This window comes from Impatiens glandulifera, unplaced genomic scaffold (assembly GCF_907164915.1).
Source record: "Impatiens glandulifera unplaced genomic scaffold, dImpGla2.1, whole genome shotgun sequence".
Classification (NCBI taxonomy): Eukaryota; Viridiplantae; Streptophyta; class Magnoliopsida; order Ericales; family Balsaminaceae; genus Impatiens; species Impatiens glandulifera.
This window is the reverse complement of record NW_025919864.1, coordinates 24,071-40,081: the sequence shown is the minus strand read 5'-3', so window position 1 is coordinate 40,081 and position 16,011 is coordinate 24,071.

Here is a 16,011-nt window from a genome sequence, read left to right as displayed (position 1 = left end):
CTCACCCTAACATTAACATTAGCATGTGAGGTAGAGGACAGAGTAGACTAAATTTAGTCTAAATTCAATCTTAATCAATCGTTAACAACTATAAATACAATATGATAAACGAGTTAATATTAACATTTATATTATAAGTTAATTTATTACAATTAAAATAGTCACACTGCAATTGCAAAATTAAGCAAATAAATTATTAAACATTAAAACGTTATATTATAATTAAAAATATATATTTTTAATTTAAAATTAATAATAAAATTAAATTAACACATAATTGAATAATTATAGTATATAAATAAATATTTTATCTCATTTTGGATGAAATTATAATATTAAATTTCTAATATTCTAATTAATCATTTAAAATAATATATAAAAATAATAACAAAAAAAAGAAACAAAAAGTAATAACAAGATGGAAATTAAAAAATAATCACACAAATTTATATGTGTTTTATTAGATAAGTTAAAATATTAAAATTTAAAATTGATAAATATTTATTTTACCTCATTGAAGGTGTTTTATCATTTTCTCATCAAATTTTTTAATTGATCTTTTCAAATTTTACACATTTTTTAAATTAAATTAATGTTAAAATTTAAAATTTGTAAACTTTTACCTTATTTAAATGTATTTATCATTTTCTCGAAAAATCTTTTAATTGATCATTCTAATTATTATATACATTAGTCAAACTAATAAATAAAATATACATAAAATAACATATTAAAATATTATAAAATGTACTTCAAATTTAAAAAAAAAATTACTTTACATATCTTATAATTTTAGAAGGATTTTCATTATTAACGGCATTCAAACCAACAATTCTTCAACTTGAATTAAGTTATCTTATCGTAACTTATCTATCCTGTAAGAATTTTTCAATATTAACGACATTCGAATCATCATTAATTATTTCATCCTCAAATTCGTACACGTTTTCTCATACACTTTTTTTATATAATTATTTTTATTCATTTTAAATACATTATATATATATATATATATATATATATATATATATATATATATATTATTTATTACACAAAATTGGTAATCAACGTCTATTAATTTTCGAAATTGATTCAGCTACTATGAAGAAGATGGTTTTAAATATTATTCTTGTAGTATTGTATAAAAATAGTTTAAATTTAATATGAAAAAAACCAATACAAATACACATGTAAAATAAACTCAAAACACAAGGAGATTTGCATACGAACAAAAGAAAAGCAAAAAATCTTAAAAAGATCAATGAGTTCAACAACAATTTTTACCGATTTTTCCGAAAAAACTTCTTTTATCATTACCTTTTTTAAAGTAAACAAAATTATTTTGTGCAAAATGATAGACCTCCTTGTGATTTTAAATATTATTCAAATTTTATAATATAATATAATTAATAAAGTGTGTTAAAGTTATTTAATTGGAGGAGATTTGTTCATTTAATATGTGTAGGAGAGGAGATTAGTGCATGTTATCGGTAAAGAAACAGTTTGGACGAAGGGGCGGATAAAAAAAAATGGTTGGAAGTAGAAAATCATTAAAACTCTGCTGAGATAAAAACTGCGGACCGAAGACAAGTGTACATATGTTAAATCTGATAATAACTAAGGTATGTGTAGAAACTGGTTTCAATTACATTTCTAGTGACACTGATGTCCTTGGAAATAGAACAGGTTGAGTTGAAACTTGAAACCAGTATTGGTAATTATGTGGGTGAATGTTGCTGTCAATTGTTTGGATTTGTGTGAGGTTAGATTAGCATTCCTATCCTACATTTGTAAAAGTCATAATTTATTTTATTCTCTGTTTTAATACCATTTTATAATTTCTCACAACAAGGTAGTCTAGTGGTAATAGTCGGTTTAAGAGACCACAAAAATGTCGCGAATTCGATTCCATCTGAAATCGCTTTGAGTTTAAATGGGGTCATGCTCGTGGGGTGTCATGCTAGCTCTCATTTATTCAAAAATAAATAAATATCATTTTATTATTTCTTTGAAAATGTTTTAAAATGAAGGTGGTGATTAATATTCATGCCTTCTTTTAAGTAGAGAAGATTGGATGGCCATAAACTTTATAAGTCGAAAGATTGGAGCGAGGAATATTTTTTTTATTGGGCTGAAAATATTATAGGTATATAATAATATTATAGGTATATAATAAAAAATAATAATATATAATTATCATATTAATATAGTTTTAAAAGAATTAATAATAATATATAATTTAAATTATTTTATATATAATTTTTTATACTTTAACTTATATAAATAAAAATATTATTACTAATTATTTTAATAAAATTAGAAGAATATAATTATGAATTATATCAACTTGTATTAATTTTTTCTACAATCCCATTTAACCCCAAAGCCAACTATACTAAATAATACCATGAATGATATGTATATAAAGTGTTTTAAAATTCTGTCCAGCTACGTAGCTCCATCATTGGATTGAAGGATTGCTTTAAAAGATACACATCTTTTTCAAGGATTGACTTACTCATTTGTGCGTTGTTTTTCCCATAATCAGTGACAACCTAAACTCTTTTTCTAAAAAATCTTATCATGCCCATTTTCTTCCTTAATCTGCTTTCCTCTTTAAAGTTGTTATGATTTTCTCCTTTCAAGTACATTTTCTTTTTTTGACACTGTTTTTTCATCCTAAATTATACTTACTTGATCTTCCTCATATTTCCTGTTTTTATTAATATCGCTAACTTAAATATTAAATTTTTTTTCTAGCTAGGTTCTCAACCGAAACACATATCTTTCTCCTCTTCGGTCGCATCTTATTTATATTCTCAACAACACGACGCCGTTCACCATCGTGGGCATCTATTTCAATATTATAATCGTTGCACATATATGATTTCAACAAAAGAGGGTGCATGAGTGAATAATTTGTTTGTAGAGAATAAAAAAATAAATTTATAATCATAAGTCCTTATTTTAAAATCTCAATATATATATATATATATATATATATATATATATATATATATATATATATATATATATATATATATATATATATATATATATATATATATATATATATATATATATAATTAAGTCTTGATCCTCTCTCGAACCATAAGATCTCAGGCAAGATTGGACTAGTGACATTGGAATTATCGGTAGCTAAAAAGACTCATTAATTCGTGGATTGACCTGTAATTTATAATCCTTAATATTATCAACAAAATACTCTCAACGTACAACTCGAACTAATAAATTTTATTTGTTGAATTCAACTCAAATTTCTTGAATGAATACATATAAAGTTTTTTTTGTATGATTACTTAACCAACAACTAAGCTAAGAAATATTTATAATTTTTCTAGACTAATTTTTTATAAGTTTAGTTTTGTTTAATATAAGTGTTTTATAATTAACACTTAATTTAATAGGAATAACATTTCATTTATTAATATTTTTTTTTTGAATGGAGATTAAATCCTCATGTATATTTTAGTTAATCGTGAGTTTTCATAATCGTAGGTGCCACGCAAAATTTGTATATTGTTAAAGAGGATAATAAGAATAATGTTTAAACTCGTTTAAGAAAGTAGTGATATAATGTAATGTAATGTAATGTAATATAATATAATATACAAAATTTTAAAATAGGTAATATAATATAAACATTACAAAAAAATTCAATTCCATAGATCTGAATATGTTAAGATAAAAACAATTCATGTCTGTAACAATTTAAGTTGTCTCGACAACAATCGACCAATAGGCTCCGAAAAATCACAATGACAGTAGTGATCTCGGAAGTAAAAATATTTTGAGTATGCATGTATATATATCATCCTCTATTAACAACACAAAAATCGAACAATAAATTTCATAAAGAAAGAGATATATACACACATACTTAAATCCCACATATATGAACAAAAAGATTATTTTTTTCGATCATGGCTGCAACAATTTGAGTTTCCTAGCCAAGGATCGGTGATCGGCTAACAGTCTCCGCCAAATCACAATTACAGTCAGGATCGTCGGAGGATCAAAGATTTGTTGTAAATTGTATATATCTCATCCTTTTCGCAACACTACACAAATCAAAGGAAGAGATAGACATACACACTTAAATCCCACATATCCGAATAAGAGAAGAGAAGATGATTTTTTTTCCGGAAATGACTGAAAATTTAAATTGCATCACCAATGATTGGTCATCAATCTCCCCAAAATCACAATTACAACAGCAGTCAGGGTCGTCGAAAGATGTGACCTCTATGTCCAACCTTGTGTATATATATGTATATCTTAACTTTTTTCAACTAGAGAAAAATATATATATTACAAATACTTAAATTCCACCGATCTGAATAGATTTAGATGAATATTTTGGACATGTTTGCAATAATTTAAGTTGACTCGACAACAATCGACCAAATCATAATTACAGAAGATAAAATATTTTGGGTATGTATGCATATATCTCATCCTCTATTAACAACAATAAAAATCTTAAACAAAGAGATATATATACATACACACTTTTTTGGGGGGAAACGATTAAAACACTTAATTAAAATCACAAAAGTGGGAGGGTCAAGAATGAAAACTAAACAAAGCCTAGTTATGATTAAAAGATGACAATTAAACGACCATAAAAACCTGATTAACAGCAATCAAACACATGAAAAATAGAGATTGCAAACAAAGATTACAAATTGTATCAAATCCTAATTATCTCAATCATGATTTTTATTTTCATACCAACATGATGTTTTAATAGGTTGTCTTCCTCTTTCCCGTGTCATTTCTCTTCCCCTTCTCCATCCTCTTGTAATGAAAGGGGGGTGAACTGAAGATGTTGTTGAGGATTTCTGAGCTCTTCACCTTGTTGTTCTCAACTTGAATTTTGAGATTATTGTCTTTATTTTCTTCAGCTTTATCTTTAGAATTCTCAACGACTTTGGATTCCTCTATATCAACTTTGGAACTCTCTTATTCCTCTTGATTAGCCTGAGTATCTTCCTCTCTGTTTTCATCAACAACCACTTCAACTTGATTTGATTGAGAATCATCAACTATCTCTTTAACATTATTAAGTTGAGATTACACCTCCTTCTTCGTACTGCTTTTGTCTTGTACATAATTTTCTTTATTTTTTGTTTCTGATCTTTAACCACATATTGTTCTTTGATAATAGACACCTCTGTTTCATTTTCCTGCATCTTTATTTTTTGGCATTTATGAATTTTCTGATCTTTTTCCTTAACCAAATCACAATTTGGGTTTGAAAGTTGGAAGGTATTGCAGAAAGTACATCTTTATGGACTCCACTTATAAATGATTTCCATGACATTAGGTTTTCCTTTTCTGTTACTATTGTCATACTATTAAGCAGTGTGCTTCTAGGATGCACCTCAATGCTAATTCTAGCAAATGATAGGTGCTCTCCTCCTTTAGTAATTGGGTCCATGTATAATGATATACCCAATAAACTTGCAAAAACACTAAGAGCTTCTACATTGTACATGTATAATTTGAACCATATATGAGTTGTTTCCTTAGGCTTGCTTAATAGGCTCAAATCTTCAGACCATCTTTCCAACTTCATGCAGTTGGATCCAATATATGTATGTCTATTTTTCAGAATTTTATCCAGATTTGATCCATTCTTAAATTTCAGAAGGTAGAGATCATGTATATTTGCTGAAATTTTATCCAATCTCTTTTCCTCTCATTGCTTCATAAGTGTCTCTTTGGTGACTATAAATGAAACTCTATTCTTTCCTATGTAGTTTCCCACCACTATATTTTCTTATTTCCTAACACAATTTTCTTCTACTACAGTAGACAATTTAAACTCAAAATGAGAATTAAGTACCTCCACTTTTGTCTGTACATTATCCAAGTATATTTTTCTTTTGTATGCATGATCTTCAACCTTTTTCCCAATATTGTTTTTTCATACTTCATTATTTTCAATGTAGAATTACTTCTGATAGTATAGGTCTTCGATTTATGAGCATTTATTCTTCATTATTGTAATAGACCATTTTACTATCACTTTATATTCATCATTCTTGAGTAAATTCCAGTCTTGTAGATAGTGCATATTAAGCTGGACTGTTGTGATTTTTATTTTCTTTCCTTGTTAAGTACAATCTCTCATTTCTTAGCATGTATCAGGAGTTTTGTGATTTGGTTTTTAGTTCAAACAAATCGGCCCTTTAATTATACCATATCATCCAAACTCCTTATTTCTTCTCCTTGATCCATGCATTATTTTCCAATGGCTATTGGGCAGCAATTGGGTCTTTCTTGGTTTCATGCATTTTTTCGTTTATAACTTCTTCATCTATTTTGCTCATTTCCTTCTCTGCAGTTTCTTTAACTCCTTTAAGAACAAAGTCATGCACTTCTTTGATCTTGACTCATTTAAGAATAAAGTCATATACTTCTTTGGCCTTGTTGTTTTTCTTTTTACCCATATTCTAATAAAAAACTTTAGAATATGGGATTAAAGTCAGAACAACAATATTGAAACAACCTTATTCAAACCCTAAATGATTTTTTCCCGATGTGCCAAACGTGCTAGACGTACATGTCGTGCCGATCGTTCTAGACGTGCCGACGATCTTTACTTCAACCACGTTTCCCGTAACCGACTACCAAATCAACTGAATTGCATAACCGAGAAACTTTTTTGAACGTGTCGATCGTGCTGAACGTGCCGATTGTGCCAATTGTTCCGAATGTTCTGACTATCTTGATTCCGATACGATTTTTGATTGAATATGAGAATGTGCAATTATTTGGGAAAGAAATTCAAGATTCCGTCGTTAGAAAATTCTCGCTAAAAATCTCAATAGTTTTTTACCTACACACTTAAATCTCACAAATCTAAACAAGAAAGATAAATTTTTCGATCATGGATGCAACAATTTTAGTTTCCTAGCCAATGATCGACCAACAATCTCTGTTAAATCACAATTACAATCAGGGTCATAGTATGATCAAAGATTTTGTATAAGTTCTATATATCTCAACCAATATTTTAAATGGCGGTAGGCGGTGGCGAGACGATAAGTGACTTCCTACTGTCTCAGATGTCTAAGCGGTTGAAATATTTTCACTAATAAGTATAAATAAATTTTCAACCACTCTTTTTCATGTTTTTAGAAATAACTTAATTTTCTCAACTTCTTCCTTCAAAAGTGGCTCTATTTCCAATTTGACCACTAGGTACAACCTTGTGTATGTATATCTCAGCCTCTTTTAACAACACACTAATCCAATCGTCAGAATCTCGGAGGAATATGTATACATTACAAATAGTTAAATTCAACATATCTGAACACGTCAAGATGAGTTTTTTTTATGTTAGCAACTTTAAGTTGCCTCGAAAACAATCCGTCAAATCACAATTGCAGTTATTGTCTCGAGAGATCAAATATTTTGTGTATGTATGTATATATCTTATCCTTTAATAATAAAATAAATATCCAACAATAAAAAACTTAAAAGAAGAGATATACATACACACTTAAATCCCACATATCTGAACAAATAGATTAATTTTTTCGATCATGGGGCAACAATTTGAGTTGTCTAACTAAGGATCGGCCAACAGTCTCTGCCAAATAAAATTACAGTCAGGGTCGTCGGAAGATCTTGTGTAAGTTCCAACACTACACAAATTCAATAGTAACAATTTTAGAGGAAGAAATATAGATACACACTTAAATAGCACATATCCGAATAAGAGAATTTTTTTTGATAATGGCTGTAACTTTGAGCTACATCGCAAAGGATTGGCTATCAATCTACACAAAATCACAATTACAATAGTCATGGTCCTCGAAAGATCAAAGATTTGAACACTAGGTCCAACTCTGAGTATGTATGTATATCTCAACAACAATAGATTAATCCAACAGTCATAATCTCATTGAAAGAGTTATACATTAAAAACACTTAAATTCCACAAATCTGAACATATTAAGATGAATGATGAATTTTTTTAAACATGTCTACAACAATTTAAGTTCCCTCGACAACGATCGGCCAACAGTCTCCGCCAAATCACATTTACCATAATAGTTTCAGAAGTTAAAATATTTTGAGTGTATGTATGTATACATATATCTTATCTTCTATTAATAACACAAAATTTAACCAGAAAAATCTTAAACAAGAGATATATACATACACACTCTTAAATTTCACAGATATAAACAAGGAAAATTAATTTTTTCAATCCTGGTTTCAACAATTTTAGTTGCCTAGCCAAAGATCGGCCAACAATCTCCGTCAAATCACAATTACAGTCTGGATCGTTGGATGATCAAAGATTTTGTGTAAGTTTTATATCTCAACATTGATCAAAGATTTTGTGTAAGTTTTATATCTCAACATTTTTCTGCACCATCTCCGCAAAATGACAATTACAGTAGTAATGGTCCTTGAAAGATCAAAGATTTGACGACTAGGTCCAAAATCATTGTATGTATGTATATCTCAACTTCTTTCAACAACACTAATCCAACCATTAAAATCTCAGAGGAAAAATATACATTAAAACACTTAAATTCCACAAATCTAAACAGGTTAAGATGAATTTTTTATCATGTCTGCAACAATTTAAGTCCATCGACAACGATCAGCCAATAGTCTTCGCCAAATGAGAATGACAGTAGTGGTCTTAGAAGATAATTTTTTTTGGGTATGTATGTATATATTTCATCCTCTATTAACAACACAAAAATCCAATACAAGAGAAAACGATATTAAAGTTAAATATAATGGCGGGAATAAAATTACAGTTATAATGTAATAGTATAAATAAAATAGTGAAGTGTAAAAAGTGAAATATGAAATAATTTAGTTGAAAATTCTTGTTAGAGTTTCTTTCTCTCATCCCCATTGTACTCACCCTAGCAGTTAGGGTTATATCTCCTTACTTTGATTATTCACTCTATCTCAATATAATTATTTTATCTTTTATATTTAAAATTTATACTTAATTTCACTACAAAGTATAACAAAATTCAAGAATAAAAGTCTAAAAGAAAGAGATACATACATACATATACTTAAACCCCCCACATATTTGGACAAGAAAAATTAAATTTTGCGATCAACAATTTGAGTTGCATTGCCTAGCTGAGGATCGACCAACAGTCTCCGCTAAATCACAATTACAGTCAGGATCGTTAGATCATATCTTGACCTTTTTCCACACCACACAAAATCCAACTCTAAGAATCTTAGAGGAAGAAATATAAATCCGTAATGACTGCAACTTTGAGTTGCCTCGCCATTGATCAGTCATCAATCTCCACAAAATCACAATTACATCAGTCATGTTCGTTGAAAGATAAAAAATGTACAACCTTGTGTATGTATGTATATCTCAACCTCTTTCAACAGTCAGAATTTATTTCAGAGGAATACAGATCTGAACAGGTAAGATGATTTTTTTTATCATGTCTGCAAAAATTGAAGTTGCATCAACAACAACGATCAGCCAACCGTCTCTAACAAATCACAATTACATAGTGGTCTCTAAAAATAAAATATTTTGGGTATGTATATATATATCTCATCCTCTATTAACAACACAAAAATCCAACAATAAAAATCTAAAAGAAAGAGATATGTACATACACAAACTTAAATCTCATAGATCTGAACAAGAAAGATTGGCTGCAACAATTTGAGTTGTCTAGCCAATGATCGGCCATTAGTCTCCGCCAAATCACAATTACAGTTAGGGTCGTTGGAAAATCAAAGATTATATATCTCAACATTTTTATACACCACATATATCCAACAGTAAGAATCTTAGACGAAGATATATATATACACTTATATCCTACAGATCCGAATAAGAGAAAAAAAAAATTTCGACAATGGCTGCAACTTTGAGTTACCCCGCCAATGATCGGTCATCAATCTCCACAAAATCACAATTAAAGCAGACATGGTCTTCGAAAGATTAAAGAATTCACCACTAGATCCAACCTTGTGTATGTATGTACATCTCAACCTCTTTCAACAACACACAACACACTAATCCAACAGTCAGAATCTCAAAGAAATAAATATAACGAACACTTCAATTACATATATCTAAACAGGTTAAGATGAATTTTTTGATAATGCTGCAACAATTTAAGTTGGGTATGTATGTATATATTTCATACTCTATTAACAACACAGAAATCCAACAATAAAAATGTTAAAGTAATAGATATCAACATATACACTTAAATCTCAAATATCAGAACAAGAGATATTCATTTTTTCGATCTTGGCTGCAACAATTTGAGTTGCCTAGCCAAGCATCAACTCATCGGTCAATTGTCTCCGCCAAATCACAATTACAGTTATGGTCGTCGGAAAGATCAAAAGTTTTAGGTAAGTTTATATATCTCAACCTTTTCCCAGGCCACACAAATCCAACCATAAAAATGACACAAATCCAACTGTAAGAATCTTAATATAGATACACAGTTAAATCACATATATCTGAATAGGAGAAAATCAATAACTGCAATAATTTGAGTTGCCATCTATCCCCATCAAATCACAATTCTAGTCATTGAAAAAAAGTTATTATTTCTAAAAATACTCAAAACAAGCCATGAAAGTTTTTTAATACACGATCCAAAATCCAAATTTAGAGCCTTATAGTAACTTAGTAAGATATATATATACATACACACTTAAATGACATAGATATGAATAGGAGACGATGATTTTTCAGTTCAGATCTCCAACAAATTAATTTGCCTCTACAAGATCGGCAATCATTCTCAGTCAAATCACAATTACGTCGTCATCGCCGACAGAAGAACAAGATCGACATAACAATAGTAATAATCGATGATCATACTTCAAAATCTCATTCGTATTGAGGGACAACAAATATGTACACTCACGCACCTAGAGAGTTGATGATATTTTGACGACTGAAATCATCGGCGGCGTCGCTGACAATATTCCGGCATCAAAGAGGGGCAACCGCCTTCAAGAACCACCTCTTCTCTCTCTGCACCTCATTCAGAAGTTTGAAGGCCCACCTGATTTATCCAGATCTGTTTATATATAAACATGTCCCGTTATTTTAACGCTAGGCATTATTGGATATTAAAGGATTTTTATTTTTTATACTCAAATATTTAAATAAGTTATATAAAATATAATAATTTAAAAATCTATCTAATATATATTTATAAAATCATTGTTTGTAAATTGAGAATAAGGGTTATATTATTTCTGACTAAAAAAAATAATATGCATATTGCATATGCCTCCATTTTATAAGGGCACAAATTTATCAAAAATATAGTATTGTTAATTATTTAATTAATTAATAAATATTTATTATAAATTAATTAATATACTTTTCTCTCAATTATATTAATATTTTCTTATATGATGATATTAGAATTATATATTTAATTTATGTATATATATTAAGAATAATTACTAATGCTAATAATTAAAAAAAGTTCACTAATAATTTCTGTTTCTTTTTTCTCTCTATTTTTATAGATATTTCCAATTAACTTATTTATTTATTTATAGAGTTATAATAGAAAGAAAGAATAAATCAAATATAAAATATATAAATATATATTATATTTTTTAGATTAATAAAAAAGACAATTAACAAATCTAACTAAAATATTATTTAAACAATGAGAAATGATTAGGTGAGAGAATTTAGTGAGGGAATTTTGTGAGGGAATGACGTGGCATAATGTTATTCGCTAAAAAAATCAAATAATTTCTCTTTTTTCTCTATTTCCGAAGGTGATGAGACATCATTCCCTCACCAAATTCCCTCCCTCTATCACTCCTCTTAAACAATTTAAACAATTTGTTGACGTTATATTTTAAAATTAAAGAATAAAAATAAAAAAAATTAAATTTTATATGTTTTAATTTCTAATTAGACACAATTTTAAAATGTATACACCAACCCTTGTTGAAATATATTTTGTAATATATTACTAAAAACTTTAATTTTTTAAATACTAAGTTTTGTTGTATTATTTAGTATCACTTTTATACTTTCTGGGTCACAATTTTTGTTTTTGCATAGGACTTCTAATTATCGATCCTATCTACCCACAAAAATTTAAGTTTGTGTTAATTAACACCAATTTTATTATTATGTTAGGATTAGGGTGTAAGCAAAACTGAAAAAACGAACAGAATTGTTGAAAAATCAACCGAAATAATTATAAATCGTCCGAACCGAATTCTAACCGGTTGTTATAAGTTGTTTAATCATACAAAAAAAATTATTTATATTAGAGTTTTTATACAATAGTAAATTATATTTTTCTTTTATAAGTTGTTTTAGGCCATGTTTTTTAATTTAATCTTATAGAGCTAGATTTGCTGAGGCATTTCACTTCAATGCACGTCGGATGCGTGCCATCAGACAATGGATCTACAACGATTGAAATTGCACTAAAGGTGAAATTCACCTCTTCTTGTAAGTTATAAAATTTGCTTTTATTTAATGCAATTTCCCAAGGAAGATATAGAAATAAAATGAAAATGGTTGTTTTACTATTACTAATTTTCATGACTCAGTTTATTTATTTATGAAAGGATTGGGGAGGAAATTTGAGATAATTTTGTGGCGCAATTTAATTCGCTGAAAAAATAACAATTTTTTTTTTTTTTTCTCTCTCCTTATCCTTTATATTTTTTTAATAATAATATTGAAAACACATCATCCCCTCCATGTCACCCTCATTTATGAATATTTGCTGCACACTACTTTGAATGTGGAATAAGAGAGAGTCAAATGCCAAGATACCATTCTAGTATCATCCATTTATTACATGCTTGAAAAGTCATGAATATTTTTTTCTTTAAAAGGTTCATAAATATTAATTAATAAGAGCTGATTAAACATAATAAAACAACAATTACATAAAACAAAATTAAATTCATTAAAGACAATTAAGGGAGAAAATAAAATAGTAGACATTAAAATATTAACGCATACAAAAGTTTTTAAACATGTCGACGACCCTCACAACCGATTTCACGGGCAACAAATATTAATTTTTTTTAAATGATAAAATTATATGACTTCTATTCAATTGTGTTAAAATGTATTTAGTATGCTGAAAAGTATTACATAGCATAACATGACGATGACAAGTAAGCATAACTTTAGATATTTTTTTTTTATATTTTTTTGATGTCAAGTATTACATCTGAATGGTCTCCATTCATATGAGATTTTCATGATTTTAAATATTTTTTTTGTGAGTTATGTTTTTTTGCAATGTATTTTGAAGATGCACTTCATAGCATAACTAATGATGTCAATAAGCATCATTCTTCACATTGGCAATCTCAATGTTGTCCTTAACTGCAAACAAACCGGAGAATCCATTCGATATATTATTCAATTGAAAATTCACACTGTTTAGTTTTTTCGTCCAAAGTTTCAATAAATTCTCTTCTAGTAACTCCAATATATCCAACAATAGGAATATCTCGATCGTTTGATTTCGACAGAGCATGTAGGTAGGGCCGGCTCTGGGGTAAGGCAACCAATGCACTTCCATATGGCCCCATTTTTTATATTTAATAATATTATATTATTAATATTCTTTTTTCCTCTTTTTTCTCCTTTAATATTAAATATATATTATAAAAATAACTTTTTTTATCTAGTCTCGTATTATAATATATTAATTATTTTTATTTTATTTTATTAATTAAAATTAATTTTTTTTTATTATTTTAGGGCTCCAAAATTTAAATTTGCATAGGGCCTCCAAAATCACAATGCTTTGTTGGGTTTTGGGCTCATATTTAATTAGAGTTTATATATTGTAATTGGGCTTTAAGTCTTTATTGGGTTTAGGATGTAGGCATTGTTGGCCGAACCTCGTTATATCTTGTGTTCTTTATTATTCTTTACCACTTTATCTTTATATTTTCTTTTATCGTGTGTTTAGATTAGATCTTTTTTCTCAACAAGTGGTATCAGAGCATGTTTTGAGAATGTTTAACCTAATCTATTTGTGAATACCATTGAAGAAGTTGTTGGATATTTGTGCTTTTATTGAAGATGGCTATTGGAGAAACGACATTGGTTGTAGAAGAATTAGCCGCTGTGAAGATTTGAGTCGAAATCTTCAATTGCTAAGGAGATGTCAATGGTCGTTAAAATATTTCTTAGTTCTGGGTGACGAGGTTTGAGAAGAAGAGAGAAGAAGACAATGATCTTTTATTCTTCTCGAAGGCGCCAATGGGTGCAGGTGATGAAAAGTCGTCGTGTAGGCAGCGACACCAGAATGAAGAAGATGAGGTATATTCTTTTGACTTATTTTAATGTGGGACATATGGTCTATTAAAATATAAAAAAGGAAAAAATATATATCTCAATATATATTCCATATATATCTCCATATATATCTCTATATATATTCCATATAAATAGATATTATATTATGATATAATATAATATAATATATAGAGAGGAGCCAACAACATAGACTTTTTCTTCAAATCTCGTTTGATTTCACAATAGGTTTAAGACCTATTTGATTCCAATTTTCACAAGTAAAAATAAAACTCTCAAAGCTTTGTATGCTTTGATCTTGGATTTGTATTAAGGCTTGTTTGACTTGAATTTCTCAAAGATGGAGATATGTGATTTATCTGCTAAGAGATTTGATATTCGTCAATATGGAGATTGAAAATTGAAGTTGAAAAAGAAGGTGGAGTACTTATTCGATGTTGCAGATTATAGAAGACAATTGATGCAACATGTAAAGGGTTTTCTGATTAAAGCAGGTGGCTTTAATGTTTGTTTGCAAGAGTGTATTTTTGATATGTGTGTTTAAGGGCCGGATTTGAATTTGCATCAACCTTATGAGTAGGTTTTGATTGGCAATCCCGGTAAGTGTTGGTGCGAAGTTGTCAAGTGGGTGTTGATGCCTCAAGGGTTCTACCAAGAATGATAATTTCTAAGGTTTGAGTTGAGGGTGCACTAATCATATATATGGTTTGTTAGATTCTTTCTATGCAGGATTTTGCTAGAAGAATGTGGAGAACAAACGATACATCTTCATGTTTATTGAAAATTAGTTGGAGGTTTTATTATAACCGATTGTTGTCTTGGCATACATGAGTGACATTATTTCACTATGGCGAGGGCTTTGACTTGAAGAAATTCTCGGCTGAAATAAGTTTGGAGATATTTTTCTTTGGAAACCGGTTATTGAAGAAGTCAAATTAAAAGAGAGGTAGAGTGAAAAATTTAGTAGTAGATTTTCGCTTACAGCCGCGCAGGGTTCATCAAACTGACGATCATAGATTCAAACAGAGTCCGATTGCGCTGAGATTTTGTCGAGAGGGTTGGTAACTCATTCCTCTACATTTTCAACGGTCGGATCAAAGTTTGGACGTCTCGAAGTTTGTTTTTATGGGGCTTAAAATGTCTGCCTAATTTTAATTTTATTTGACTTATTTGGGACCAAAAAGTTTGTATCTTTTTGGTTATGACCTTATCTTATTGGAAGAGCTATCAAGATGAAGACTGTGGTGAGATTATGTGCTTTTACACTTGACAAAAACATGATCGAGTATGGAAAATTGTTATTTATATGGTGTTTACCGATGATAACATTGTCGACATGTTAACAGGGAAATCCATTAGGCCAAATTGCAAGATTACATTGAGTTGGCGGGTGATTAAGGATTAAAACAATTCCAGTTAACACATATTATCAATGAAAGACCAAGAACAGGAAGACTAATAAAAGACACTTATAAGTTGAGGTGGAGACATCTTGAAAGCAACTCTCAAACGACCGAGAAGAAATCATTGCATTATCTTCTAATGTGAGAAGATAAATAAAACCTTGAGTGGGATTCCTAGTCATGAAAAAGGGGCTAGATGGGAGACTCGGTTAATTCGAAGGTGATGATTTTGTTACTTCTTTTGTTTTATCTTAATTGTCTATACATTGT